Source organism: Zingiber officinale, chromosome 10B (assembly GCF_018446385.1).
Source record: "Zingiber officinale cultivar Zhangliang chromosome 10B, Zo_v1.1, whole genome shotgun sequence".
NCBI classification, from domain to species: domain Eukaryota; kingdom Viridiplantae; phylum Streptophyta; class Magnoliopsida; order Zingiberales; family Zingiberaceae; genus Zingiber; species Zingiber officinale.
The window spans coordinates 96,691,602-96,702,909 of record NC_056005.1 but is presented as its reverse complement, the minus strand read 5'-3'; the positions used below and the strand labels follow the sequence as shown (position 1 = coordinate 96,702,909).

At 38.4% G+C, this 11,308-nt stretch overlaps 1 non-coding gene across 1 annotated transcript; it reads right to left on the bottom strand.

The window, feature by feature from the left end:
- Positions 1–1,255: 1,255 nt before the first annotated feature.
- On the bottom strand, positions 1,256–1,361 carry LOC122030703. The gene has a single exon (XR_006125559.1). It is a non-coding gene; the product is annotated as a small nucleolar RNA R71 (small nucleolar RNA).
- Positions 1,362–11,308: the final 9,947 nt, after the last annotated feature.

The following is an 11,308-nucleotide window of genomic DNA, read 5'->3' as shown; positions in this document are numbered from 1 at the left end:
AGAGGAAATAGGAATATTCAAGAGAGTAGGATGGATCTTGTGATTAGTTTCTTGTATCTTGATAGATTAATAAGTTGTGGGCTTCTATGTTGATATCCGAGGAAGGCATAGTAATAGGTGCGCTTCTGTGTAAGGACAACGTAGGTTCACGTCTAATTGATCATATTTAGATACATTTCTCAGTCCTTAGCCGGTTATCTATTGCAAGAGAGAACCGACAACTTTCTACAAGTGTTTGGCAATTGAGGGATAAGAATTGGTGAACCATTTACATTCAAGAAATCTTACAAAGAAACCGAAACTCCTAGAATCTCCCTTTATCATAACCCAAAACACTAAACTCTTGTTTGTTGATCTTTAATATTAGATTTGTTTACCTTCACTTTGCATTTGAAACAATTGGATAGTTGTTTAGCTAATTCGCATTGAGACATTTCTAGTGCTTATTCCAGTCCCTGTGGATACGATAATCTTTTATATTACTTGCGACATTTCCGTACACTTGCGGAGCGTAACAAGTTTTTGGCGCCGTTGCCGGGGACTGCGCTATAACATTAGGAATTATCAATTGAGTTAGACTAAACATAACATTTGTTTTCCTTTCATATTGCATAGTTGTAACTAATCATTAGATTTCTGTTTTTTTTTTACTTTCTTGTATAACTTTCACTTCTTGTTAATTCTTTTTGTACAAACTCAATTCTGCATTTTTGATTCTTCTATTTTTCTTTTTGTGTCGAATTGCTATCTGCTATCTTGTTCTTGTGTATGCGAAGATCTAACTTTGCAGGGGAATTCTTTCCTTTTGACCCTGAGATTGACAGAACTTTCCATAAAAGAAGAATTCTGCAAAGGCAAATTGAAGAACAGGAACATTTGAACATGGCGAATAGACCACTCAAGGATTATGCTGCACCTTATGCAAGAGGTTTTCGATCTAGTATTTCAAGACCTTCAATGGAAGCTAATAACTTTGAGATCAAACCCGCAATTATATCTATGGTGCAGCAGAACCAATTTGGTGGAGGACCTCATGAAGACCCTAATCAACACTTAGAGGTCTTTTATGAAATATGTGGTACCATGAAAATGAATGGAGTTCCTTCAGAAGCAGTTAGATTATTATTATTTGGGTTTTCTTTAAGAGATAGGGCAAAGCAATGGCTGCATTCTTTGGCCCCTAATAGCATAACCACTTGGGAGCAGTGTGAGCAACAGTTTCTTGATAAATTCTATCCACCAAGCAAAACAGCTCATATGAGGAATTTAATTGCAAGCTTCAAGCAAACTGACTCAGAATCTCTTTTTGAAGCATGGGATAGATATAATAGTATGCTCAGACAATGCCCACATCATGGGTTGGAAAGATGGTTAGTGTTGCACACTTTTTATAATGGTATCAACTATCATACCAAAGTGTCCCTTGATTCAGCTGCTGAAGGGGCACTTATGAATAAAAGTTTAGATGAAGCTGAAGAAATTATTGACAGTGTAGCACGAAATCATCATCAATGGGCAAATGAAAGAAGTGGTGGCTATTCTTCTGTAAACCCAACAATTAAAGCATCAGGGAAATTTGATGTAGATGCAGTCACTCTTTTGTCTGCAAAATTGGACGCTCTTACAAAGAAATTTGAGAATATGGGGATTAGTGCTAATATGGTCAATGAAGTATGTGGGAGTTCAGAGCACTCAAATGACTCATGTCCATTGGGAGCTATCACTGCACAAATCAATCAACTGGAACAATGTGATGCAATCATGAGTTACAATCAAAGGCAGAACAACCCATACTCAAATACTTATAACCCTGGATGGAAGAGCCATCCCAATTTTTCTTAAAGAAATAATCAAGATCAAGGACCATCTATGGGGGCAAGACCAAATTTTCAAGCTGGGCAACAAAATTTTCAACATCTATCTTCTCAAGGCTTACCAAAGTCAAATATTGAAAAGATGCTTGAAGAAATTATCTCAAGTCAGAATGAAATGAAGCAAGATTTAGCAAAGCTCATTCAGAGAATGGATAATTCTGAAAAGCATCAAAAGATCCAGGATAGTCAAATTGCCCAACTAGCTTCCTCATCATCCAGAGCACCAGGACAACTTCCAGGAAAACCTGATGTGAATCCTATGGAGCATTGCAATAGAATTGAGCTTAGGAGCGGACGGACCTTGGGAGACTCCCAAGTGACTGCTCCAAAAGGGATACAAAAAGAAGAAGGGCTCTCTCCTCTTATACCAAATCAGATTCAAGCTAATGAGGAGAGTACCATTGAGGTTGAAGAGACCACTGAACCATCAGAGCAAAGTTGTCCCTTTTCCTCAGAGACTTACAATGCTCAAGAAAGATGAAGAATTTGGCAAGTTTTTAGAAAAAGTTAAGGAAATTTGTGTAGAGGTACCTCTTATTGATGCTATTCTTCAAATGCCTAGATTTGCCAAATTCCTGAAGGATCTCATGTCAAACAAGAGAAGAAGAGGAGAGGTTGAGACCATTGCGCTTAGTGAGGAATGTAGTGTTATTTTAGAGAAGACCACTTCCCCAAAACTAAAGGACCCAGGGAGCTTTTATATTCCTTGCAACATAGGAAAAGAATTTTTTGAAAAAGCTTTTTGTGATTTGGGGGCAAGTGTTACCCTCATTCCCTATTCAATTTGTAATAAATTAGGTCTCAAAAACATTAAAATTACTACTATGGCACTTCAACTTGCCGATCATTCCTGCAGGTACCCTTTGGGTATTATAGAAGATGTGCCAGTAGAGGTGGATGGGAATGTTATTCCCACAGATTTTGTCGTGTTGGACATGGAAGAGGACCCCAGGATTCCTATCATATTAGGAAGACCTTTCCTTGCTACAGCTGGAGCTATAATTGATGTCAAAAATCATAAGCTTTCTTTGGTAATTGGTAAGGAAAGGTTGGAATATGATTTATCTAATATCTCTAACCATGTCTCGTCTCTTTTAAATGCTTGTAGCAGGACAAGCATTTATAAACTTGAGGAATGGAATTTCCATCCTCATGGAAGGCCACCAAACGAAGGAGACAATGTGGTGGAAGATGTTGGGAGAAGATCTCCCAACAAAAACGAAAAGTATATCTGTCCTCCAAGGGCGAGGAAAAGAAGTGAATGATCAAGTTTGGTCGAGCTAAAGACCTTAAACAAGCGCTTCTTGGGAGGCAACCCAATGGTTCTTTTAGTTAGTTTTGATTTGTATTTTAATTTCTTTTAGTTTGATGCATTCTTTTGATTTTGTTTTCAGGTTAGGTGCAAAACAGAGCCCGGCCGTGTGCTATACACGGCCAGGCAAAGGTTGCAGAGAAGGGAAGTGCTTGGGTCGTGTCATCCAGACACGGCCGTGTAGGATCTCCCGAGGAGAAAAAGGTCTAGGCCGTGTCCCAAACACGGCCATGCAAAGAATTCCGAGAAGAAAGATGGAGAGGCTGTGTCCCAGACACGACCGTGCGAAGAATCCAGAGAAGGAAGAGGGGGAGGCCGTGTGGATCTGCACGGCCCGTGTAGGAGAGTTATTAAAGTCTTCTTTCTACCTTACACGGCCAGATCTTGGCCGTGTTCCGCACACCCCCAACTCTCCAAAACATCTCTTTCTCTCCCAATCTCTTAAAAACTCCTCTCTAATCTCTCAAGATCTCTTAGATTCGGATTCTCCTCCTCTCTAAGACTTGGACTTTTTGTTCTCCTAACCTAAGATCTTTGCTCTTTGAAGTTTTGTTCTTTGAGTTTCATTTTTCCAACCCTAGACAATTCTTCCCCTATCTAAACTCATCAAGATGTCCAACATTTTGAAGAAACTTCGTAAAGGAGGTGGTGGATCCAGTGGAGACAAAGAGAAGGAGCCATCAAGGGACAAAGGAAAACAACCAGTAAAGGGCAAAGGCAAAAGGACTTCACGCAACGAAGGTAATGACAATGAATTCAATATTGTGTTTAGAAATGATGATCAAGTAACTAGATTTGTAATTCTTGTTAATAGAAAGATAGTGTGTACTAGATATATGGACCCAACTGTTCTTGATATGCTTGGAATTAGGGAAGATGTAGATTTGATGATTGGGTTTTTGGATTGGAGTGATATTATGTACACACATTTGCCTACATATCCTCGTCTTGTTTTGGAATTTTTAAGTTCATTGGATGTCCATTTTACTAATGAAGATGATTATTTTGAAAAAATCTAATTTAGACTAATGAATCAAGAATTTCTATGGGCATTTAGTAACTTTAATTCTTGTTTTGGATTAACCACCGGTAGCCCTCGTAGGTTTGATCCAAGGTTTAATTGGAATCATTTTTGGAATGCAATAACTGGGTTAGATCGACCTTATGAGCCTTCAAGAGCTAAGGCCTCCCATATGCAAAACCCCATCTTTAGGTATCTACATAGAGTCATGAGTAAAACTATTTTTGGTAGGGGAGAGAGTGATGGGGTGGTTAAAAAGATAGAGTTTTATGCTTTATGGGCTATGCTTTATAAGGTTGAATTTGATTCTGGTTTTCATTTTGTTCAAACCTTATTAAGATCTGCTAGGGCATCATCGGGATCAATTGTTTTTGGTGGTTTGATTACCCGAATAGCTTATAATTTAAATCTTGATGTTGATGGGTTGGAAATAATTCATGGTAATGACATGATTGACATTGATGCATGTCTTGCTATGAAAATGATCGTTCGGGATGAGAATGGTTTCGTGTTTCCTAGGAGGAGTGGTTCTCCTTTACCCCTTCCTTTTCCTGAACGAACTACTATTCGTAACCCGGCTAATTGGGTAATTTCTGAGTTAGATTTTGAGGATAACCCTTCTATACCTGGAGACACTGAGCCACATCATGAGCCCTCGTCATCTGGACACCCGCAGCCTTCTAGTTTTATGGAGCCTGCCAGGCATTCTTTTGCATATGGCACGGGATCTTCTAGGTTTGATTTTTCAGATTTTCGTACGTCTCTAGAATCACTTCATGAGAAGCAAGATGCCCAACGAAAAATGTTGGAGGGGCGCTTCTCTTTATCTGATGATCAGTTTAGGGAGGTACAAAATCATTTTCAGTTTACGAGGAATTTTCAAGGTCAAGTGGCTGAGTTTGTGCAGGATTATGATACTGATCAGGCTAGGATGAGAGATTTTATGTAGAGCATGATGCTTACTAGCCAACAAGTAGATGCTTTATATGAGTATCATAGATCCTTGGGTGAGATTCCAAGTTTTCCTAGTTTTCCTATTGGCCAACCACGTCGTAGACCTCCTTTCCCTCGTCCACCTCCTCCACCATATTGATTTCATCGGGACGATGAAAAGTTTAAGTCTGGGGGGGTGTCATGTAGTTTTTAGTTTTTGTTAGTTTTTCATGTTGGTTCTTATTTTCATTGCTTGTTGCTTTATTTCGCTTGTTATTGAAATAATCATGGCAAAAAAAAAAATTTTTTTTTTTTTTAGAAGATCAAATCTTCACTTATATGCTTTCTTGGATTCAAGTGAAATGTTAGCACGATTATTGTCTTGATTCATGATGTTCGAATGATGCTAGTAGTAAACTTTGTGTAGTTCTTTTTTCTATCTTGGGAAGCATTAATAAGCTAAAAATCTTATGGTGATGAGTTTTAGTTTTGGTTCAACCTTAAGGATTTTATCTTCACTACACTTGTGCTTGATACTTGAATAGTTGATGTCATTGAAATAGTCATGATTCATCTTGTTTTCTTAGTACTTGGTTTCCATGGTGATTTCTCAACTTTCATTTTGGTTACTGGATGAGGCTCAAATCATTAAAGTTCATTTGGAAAAATCAAAATATCCCAACATGTGTGCTAAAAGTACATTTGTGAATAAGTTTTGTACAATGCAAACACTTATAAAAAAAAAATAAGGGATATAAAAAACAGTTGTCATGAGTGGAATCTAGCAAGTCACCCCTTTGAGACCGAGTTAGGTTACTGGGGAAATGACTGCTTAGCTTCCCTTGAGATTGAGCACACCTTTGAGACCTTGGGTTAGTTGAGAATTATGAACCGAGTGAATGGTGAGTAAGTGCCTATCACTGGTTACTTGTCTTTCACTGGAAACACTAGGAATTCAAATTTGATGATGACTTGACTAGGACATGGATTGAAACTTGAAGGATGTTGAGTTACCTTTACACTGTGCACAAGATTCTTAAGCTTGAACCATACTTTACTTGTTTCCATGATCACGCTTGTTAATGAAACTTTTTGATAGAGTTAGGAAAGTGCACTAGGTTTTATCAATGTGTTGTAGAACATATGAATTTAGACTGCAGCATTTTGCTTGAGGACAAGCAAAAAGTAGTCTGGTGATGTGCGTAGATTATATACTCTTTTATGCATGTTTTACGCACATTTACATACTTTGAGCATGCTTGATCTATGCACTTTATACTTCCACCTTTCCTTTTAGCATATTTACTCTTTTGGTCGGAGATCTACTTTTGTGCATTTTCCGTACACATGAGTCGAAATTGGTGAAGATTATGCGTCCTCGGCCAAGCTTGGAAGGAATTGAAGGAGAGAGCATCGGACCGTGTACCACACACGAAGGAAGAGGACATGGCTGTGAATCTCACACGGCCGTGTCTTGATTTGAAGAAATTAGAGCAGATGCCTTACATGGCCGTGTAGATCTACACTGCGTGTGAGGTTTCGAGGCTGAGCAGGTGGTGGCCGCTGTGTAGCATTTCCAGAGAACAGAGGGTCCTAGCGTGTGAGTCACACTGCGCCTTTGGCAGAGAAGGAATGGGCATGGCGTGAATCTCACACTGCGTGAAACGGGGTCGTGGCGCCCGATTTCCTCCTCTATTTAAACCCTCCTTCATGAATTGAAAGGGGATCTCTCCCACTTTGGGAGAAGGCAAGATTTGGTGGTATCCTCCCATTCTTGGGAGGATTTCTGGGCGATTCGAGGGGAGTTCTTGACGATTTCGACGAGGATTGGATCGAAGACGAGGCTTCTTCGTAGATAAGTTTTCTCTTTCCCTTTTCTTGGTTTCTTGGATTGGGGATTTAAGAAATGCTTGTAATCTTTATTTCTTCGGGTATTCTTCCTCGATTCATGGAGTAGATCTTGTATTCTAGGATTAAGGGAGTATTTGTATGATGGATTGATGTAATCTCTTATGGATTTGCCAATTTCTTGTTTCAATGACATTGTCTTGCTTGTATCAATTAGATCTTGAATGATTAATGGTGATTTGTGCTTAATTCTCATTCTTTATTGATTGTTTGGATTTCTTGTGGACTTTGTAAAGATAAACTCTCACTCGATCATCCGAGGGATCCACGTGACAGGTGCAAGCCCGTGTAAGGACGTTTGAGAGATAATCTTGAAGAGGAAATAGGAATATTCAAGAGAGTAGGATGGATCTTGTGATTAGTTTCTTGTATCTTGATAGATTAATAAGTTGTGGGCTTCTATGTTGATATCCGAGGAAGGCATAGTAATAGGTGTGCTTCTGTGTAAGGACAACGTAGGTTCACGTCTAATTGATCATATTTAGATACATTTCTCAGTCCTTAGCCGGTTATCTATTGCAAGAGAGAACCGGCAGGCAACTTTCTACAAATGTTTGGCAATTGAGGGATAAGAATTGGTAAACCATTTACATTCAAGAAATCTTACAAAGAAACCGAAACTCCTAGAATCTCCCTTTATCGTAACCCAAAACACTAAACTCTTGTTTGTCGATCTTTAATATTAGATTTGTTTACCTTCACTTTGCATTTGAAACAATTGGATAGTTGTTTAGCTAATTCGCATTGAGACATTTCTAGTGCTTATTCCAGTCCCTGTGGATACGATAATCTTTTATATTACTTGCGACATTTCCGTACACTTGCGGAGCGTAACAATCGCTAAGAAGTGCGCGGATTTGGTTAATCGATCAACGATTACCCAAATCGCGTCATGGCCTCATTGTGTCCTCGGCAACCCTACCACAAAGTCCATGGTAATGTGATCCCACTTCCACTCAGGAATAGGAATCCGCTGAAGTAACCCTGCAAGTCTCTGGTGCTCAGCCTTCACCTGCTGACAAACAAGACATCTAGCTATGAAATCCGCGATGTCTTTCTTCATGTCGTTCCACCAATAGGAACGCCTCAAGTCCCGATACATACGGGTCCTGCCTGGATGGATCACAAATAGAGAACGTAGCTCCTGTAAGACTGGATGAGACTGAGGTACGCATAATCTGCCTCGGAAGTATATAACACCCTCCTCGTCTCGTGTAAACTCGGCCTGCTGCCCGGAAGATATCTGACTGCTAATGAACTGCAAATGTTGATCACCAGCCTGGGCCTCTCGGATCCTCGTCCTGATCGACGATTAAGCAACCATGGTAATGTTGGAGTGTATACTGAAAGCCTAACTTTGTAAACATTCATTATGAATAAAGAATCACATTTGGTCAAATTGTCTACATTTAGTTGTAGTTGTTCAATTAATTTATATTGTAGATAACATAGTATGTGGTGTCACATACAGAAGATAATGTTATCAGTACCTTATAAATTATAAACAGTAGCTCACGACCAAAATGGAAAGGAAAAAACCATTAGAAGGTCGTAGTGTAATTAGGTATTAGTTTATCTTGACTATATAATTACACTAGTACACTCAGAGTGTATTGAGTAGGACCATTTGAGGTCGCTTCTTTTATACTGACTTTATAAAGGAACAAAGACCTCAGTTATTATGGAAGTGTGTGCTCTTAATCCTAATATAATAACAAGCACATATATTTGATATTTATTTCTTTAATTTATCAATGAGTGAGATTCAGTTCGATGAATCAATAAGCCCGATAAATTGGGAAATGATATCACTTATAGTGTGTGTTGTTGATTATAGAAGGAAACTGTGTCCTAGAGATACTAGGTTGATAATGTCCTCAAGAGGAGCTCATAAGGATTGTCATGTTAAACCCTGCAGGTGGACTTAATCCGACATGATGATAAGGTTGAGTGGTACTACTCTTGGACTTAGATATTAATTAAATGAGTTGTCAGTAACTCACTTAATTAGTGGACATTCGATATCTTAAACACAGGGAGACTAACATGCTCATAATAAGAAGGAGCCCAAAAATATAATTTGGGATTGGTGCGGTAGTTCAATGATAGTTCTCTAGTGGAATGAATTATCATTGATAAAAATAAGTTGTGTGTTCGGGGCGAACACGGGATGCTTAATTTTATCGGGAGACCAAAACCAATTCCTCCTCTCGGTCCCTATCGTAGCCTCTTATTTATAGATTTCTATACCCACCTATACCCACCTTCTATACCCACCCAATAGGGGCCGGCCAAGCTAGCTTGGGAACAAGCTAGGGCCGCCTAGGTATAAGATTGGGTGGCCGGCCCTAGCTTGAACCCAAGCTAGTAGGGCCGGCCAAAATAAATTAAAAAGAATTTTAATTTTAATTTTTATTATGTGAAAGAAATAATTTATTAAAGAGAATTTAAATTAAATTATCTCTCTTGTAAAATTTATAAAAGATTAAAGAAAGAGATTAGATCTCTTTCCATATTTGTAGATTGGTGAGATATTTTATTTTCTCTTTAAAAATTATTCACATGTTGTAAAATTAAAATTATAGAAATTTCTTTTATTAACCATGTAGAGATTTTTAAAGAGAAATTTTAATTTTAAAATTTCCGGAAACAAATTAGGAAGTTTTAATTGTTGATTGAAACTTGTCCAATTTGTTCTCTAATGATATGGCCGGCCAATGTAGATTTAATTGGGAAATCTTATTTTATTTTTCTCAATTAAATCATGTCAAGGAAATTGAGGAAATTTTATTGCAATTAAATTTCCTAATTTGCCTCGGCCAAGGAATATAAAAGAAGGGGTGAGGGTGCCTTCATGAGACACAACATCTATTATTTCTCTCCCTCTTTTGTTCCTTGGTGTGGCCGGCCATCATCTCCCTCTCTTCCTCTTGTGGTGGTCGAACCTCTCTCTCCCCCTTGGAGCTCTTGTGGTGGCCGGATACTACTTGGAGAAGAAGAAGAAGAAGGAGAGAAAGCTAGCATCTCTTGGAGCTTGGTTAGTATTTTGGTTTTTCTCCTTGGTGAAGTTTTCCTTTTTGGTCGAACCTTGCTTGGAGGAGAAGAAGGTGGTTGGTGGTTTCTCATCTCGGTAGATCGTTGCCCACACAACGTCCGAGGTTAGAAGAGGAATACGGTAGAAGATCAAGAGGTTTTTCATCAAGGTATAACTAGTAATTTTTATTTCCGCATCATGCTAGTTATTTATGGAAATAATACCAAATACAAGAGGCTTACGTTCTAGAATTTCGAATATGTTTTTTCGATGCTGTGTTCTTTTGTTTTTTTTTTCCTTGTGATTTGATTGTTCTCTTTGGTTAACCTAAAGTTATTTTAGGAAATTAAATATTAGCTTTCTATAAAAGGTTTTGTCTAGTCGGTGGTGGTTGCTCCCATATCCAAGAAGGCCATGTGCCTCGCCACGTCAGTACTGGGAACCAATTATGTAAATTAATATTTAATGGAATTAATAACTTAAGGAGACTTGGGTCGAACGTGTTAACGCGGAGATCCAAGTCAAAACCTAAAAGAACAAATAGATTAAGTTTTGGATCAAACGTGTTAAGTTCAGTAGGCGATCCAAAATTCAATTTAAAAGAACACATGGTAGCTAGGAAAGGTTCAGACCTTTGTACAAAATTTTTTGTGGAACCTATAGGTTTTCCGAGTAGCAACCAACAATTGGTATCGAGCTAGGGTTTTGCCTGCGTATTTGGTATTTAGTTTAATTATGCACATGTCATACATAATTTAGGCGGGTTAATAGTAGGATGTCTAACTTTGTGGACGCAGGATCCAACTATTATGACTTTTAGTTATTATGTGTGTGATTGGACCTTGGACATGTCAAGGGCATTTATACGTGTGCATGATTGTATTAAAATACAGCAGGAGCTGTATTTAGTTTTATTAGGATTTTATTTTTGATCTAGATACATGTACATTCCTTTTAAGGAATATAGGATCACCATGTAAAATTCTATTTATGTCGCGAATCGAATCTTGCAAAGCGTGGAACCTTCTAAGGACTAGAGGCGCAGCGGAACTAGGAGCAAGATGGATGCGACAGCTAGATCCGGTGGCGGTGGCCAAATATGGCAGCAGCTAGGGATGACAACACACGGAGGACAATTAGTGATAAAAGCCATAATAGTTGAAAATTAAATTTTCTATTTATTGCTTTTATATTATGCTGTGTGTGCATGTTAGTTTACAAGTTTT